The following is a 3,948-nucleotide window of genomic DNA, read 5'->3' as shown; positions in this document are numbered from 1 at the left end:
TGATTGGATGATTAAAGATTTGAGTTAACAAGCAGGTGAGCAGGTGTACCTAATAAAGTGGCCCGTGAGTGTATATCATCATCATCATCATCATCATCTGACTTTGGTTAAAACAACTTCTTCAATATGTGAGTGCCATGGATTTGTATTATTTTGGACTTCACCTCTTCCTGACTATTCTTATCCTACAGCCTGTGGCGACTGCACATTCTACAAAGAGCTGAGTCCAATTATTCAGCACCTCCATAACACCGGCCGGGATTTACAGTCTAAAGAAAGTTAGAATGCTAGAAAGAATTGCGCTATGCAGTGGTGATTTGGAAGTCACTTTGGATGAATATGAGAGAAAAACACAAACTCAGAATAAACACAAACCCAGGGTTGGAGTTTATTCCAGAAGTAAATGTTTATTTGAGATTTGAGAGGACGCAGGGGCCTGTGGTTGTGGCAAAGAGGAGCTTGTGAAGATCAGCAGACCCCCAGGTGTCCGTCCATGGATTCAGCATATGTCCCGTTTGACAATGAAGATCGGATCCTGCCTGTGTCTGTAAAGGAAAGACAGAAAACCAGTGAGCCGAGACAGAACGTTCATGAGGCTGCCATCATTATACACTCGAGACACTTGAAGGGTCACACTCGGCCCCCCCAGCACACCTCATGTGGTCACAGGCAGGCCTGGGAAGGGGACACCTGCAGTGGCTCTGGATCAGGTGACCGCTGCTCACACACAATGACAGTTCAGTTTAAAGGGAATACATTATGTATGGCGAGTCAATATGTGGCATATTATGGGATATTCTGACAGTGTTTATACCTCTCTAATCAAATTATGTGAAAGACAAAATGCTAAGTGACATTGGACTCTCATGACAAACAAGGACAGAAGTGAGTAATAATTATAAAAATAGTGTGGGTGACCACAAACACACCGGGCACGCTGGACCGCTGCGCCAATCACATGACCTGCCTGGGATATGAGTGTGAAAATAAGGAAGTGACGATGACCAGCCAGCTTCACGGGTCACCCTGAAAGGCGCTATAAAAAGGGTCTAAATGAGCCACTGTCTGGGGGCAACTAGAGGGGCTTCAAGATGGATACACCAAAGTCAAAAGGGAAAAATCTGTGAGATGGAGGGTTAGGATGAAAGAGAGAGCAGGGGATCAAGAAACAGAGAGCTGTGCCAATAACCTAATGATGAATCATTCTGAATGACGTCAAACAAGTTCATCAGCACGTGGAGCAAATATTAATGACATTAAATATTAATGGGTGGTACAAACTGAGCAGGTCTCAACTCATCTTATTTTGTTAGGTTTTATTTAAAACACACACCCACACACATATATACTGTATATAAATATATATTATAGTATATATGCATACTTGTATACAGTACCTGTCAAATAATACAAAGAGTACATGACACGTGTTTTGTCCTACTTGGGGCTCATCAGATGTACGCACCTTTGCTTTCCCTTACGGGGATCAAACCTCAGACGTCAGTACCTGAGGTGAAGTCTCTGACATTGTGCCACGGCAGTTGGTTTGCTTACTTGACAGGGCGAATATCAGAGTTTTACATCCATAGGTCTGATCGCAGTCTTATTATTTGGGTGGTCACCTATCGTGGTACCCATCTAAGCTGGGTTAAACTCTAAATAATCAACATAAACCTTAGTGTTAAAATGTCTGCAGTGCAGTTTGTCCATCCAGCTGCTGTGTTTCTGTTAAGTACCATTTGGTGCAGGAATACAAAAAGCAATGCTAACATTACTGAGGCGCCATCTGTTATAGAGAAGAGACACATCAGCTAGACAGACACACAGACACTTGTGCTTCTATCTATCTATCTATCTATCTATCTATCCTATAGTGCCTTTCATATCTATCACCAACAGCTAATGTGTGGTGAGCGCACTCTCACAAAATGGCTGCCGTTGCCTCCTCCAGGTGGGTGCTGCACATTGGTGGTGGCTGATGTGGCTCCACACTCAAAGTGCTACATGAATGTGAAAACTTATTATTATTTTTTAGGGAGATGGGAGTTTCAAGGTCAGGTAGCCCTGGCGATGGAGAGTGGCGATGTGTCACATGTTGATTGGCACACACAAGCCCGAGTCTCGCCCAACACGTGACAGCACACACCACACAAGGAGCAGCTTGTGCCTCCATTGATAAGGACAACTCTAATTTTTCACTTAAGATTCTTTTTCTGTATTTTCATCCCAGACTCTTTCATCCTAACCCACCATGTCACAGATTCCCCATGAGGACACACTTTGGTCTGATTGATATGCTAGTGAAACCCATGAAAAGGCGCTATATGGAATTGTGAGTGGCCTATTTGGTCCTCACCGCTAAGTCTCCTGAGTTGGCCACTTTCTCAGTAAGGGCAGACTGCTGCCATACAGATATTAGTGATCCTTAACCAAAGACTACCTCAAGATGGAAGTCACCTTGTAAAGGCGCTATATAAAGTCAAAACAATGTAAGTACAGCCACCATCACTGCCAGGTTCTGGTGACTCTTTTCGCCTGCTGAGGCTCACAATGCACAATTGTTTCACGTACTGAGTTCTGAGGTCACTTTGTAAGGGTCACATCATGTCGTCCTCAAACCTGGGTGAGATCCCAGTGACACTAATGCAGGGCACCAGTCCTACACAGAGTCCATCACACCGATATGGCGGGCAATTTGGAATCACCGGTTAACCTAATCTGCACATCTTTGTGGACGTGGAATGAAAACCCATGTGGCCAAAGTGAAGATGAACCACCACTACCATCACACGGACAACATCTGGCCTTGAGATGTAAGGCCAAAATTCTGCAGCACTACACAAACTAAGGAGAGGCGCTATATAAAAGAGTAAGCTTGCCGTTTCAATTCCAGTCATGGAGTTACTTAGTGGTCCTTGGTGGGTCATGTCATTTCTCTATTTGAAAATCTCACTCAAAATTGTGTCCACTATGAAAAGGCGCTATATGAAATCATAAGCCTTGTCACTCCATGCTGTGGACTCCCTTTGAACATTTGAATGAGGCCTTTTATCTGCAGGGCCCGTAATTACGAACCCACCCTGCTGCGTTTCACCTGCTATGACACCTTGATAGATGGATTTCACTATTTTAAGGCGCTATATAAATCGTAGGTTTGCGTGTTCACCCCCCGTCATGGCCTGCCTGTGTGAACCTCAGTAGGTCACCTCACTGCCAGGTCCTAAAATGAAGAAATCAGGCAGACCTCCAACAGATTTCAAGATGGCAGGGCACTATATAAAATGACAAACCTGGTCTACTAAAGTTTCCTAAACACTGAACTTGGTTTGCTAAATGCCCGGTTTAAACACTCTTTTAAAGAGGTTACCACTTACAGGTTCTCCACACACACCAAGCACTCGTTGCTGTAGGTCTGGCCATCTGTGCCACACACAGGCTCAAAGTTCTTTGGGCAGCCAGGCAGCGGGTACAAGTCGCACTGAGGCTACAGGAATGGAGAGCAGAAGGTTAGGTAGATGTGAGTGCTGGGCACTGAAGGAGACAACTTGAGGAGACCCTTACCTGGATTACACCTGGAGGGACATCTGCGCCGATGGTCACGGCTGTGGGAGAAAAGATGGCAAATAATCAGAGAAGCATCTGAAAGAAATACAAATCCTCATCCACTTTCATCAACAAGCGTTTAGGGGGACCAGAGGCAGGAGGTCTTGTTGTTAAGAACCTGTAATCCTAATCAGCCATTGTGGCTGTCGATGCCATCCTTTATACAGGTGGGCCTGTAAACAGACAGCTGAACTGATGGACCACATAAGCACAAGCATCTCAGAGGGCTCCTCTCCACCAACCCCCTGTGTTCCTGAGCGGCTGACATTCCATCCAGGAGATCACCCTGAAGAAACACAGAAACAGTTGTGCTGGTGGACAAGGTGGCCAGTAAAGTGACAAGAT

At 45.1% G+C, this 3,948-nt stretch overlaps 1 long non-coding RNA gene across 1 annotated transcript; it reads right to left on the bottom strand.

Annotated features, from left to right (window-relative positions):
* Window positions 1-399: 399 nt before the first annotated feature.
* Window positions 400-3,590, bottom strand: LOC120543038. Its single transcript, XR_005636278.1, has 3 exons — window positions 3,562-3,590; window positions 3,375-3,484; window positions 400-545 (listed from the first exon to the last, which is right to left on the bottom strand). It is a non-coding gene; the product is annotated as an uncharacterized LOC120543038 (long non-coding RNA).
* Window positions 3,591-3,948: the final 358 nt, after the last annotated feature.

Source organism: Polypterus senegalus, chromosome 13, assembly GCF_016835505.1.
Source record: "Polypterus senegalus isolate Bchr_013 chromosome 13, ASM1683550v1, whole genome shotgun sequence".
Lineage (NCBI taxonomy): Eukaryota > Metazoa > Chordata > Cladistia > Polypteriformes > Polypteridae > Polypterus > Polypterus senegalus.
The sequence above is the reverse complement of the archived record's forward strand: the minus strand, read 5'-3'. Positions and strand labels throughout refer to the sequence as shown.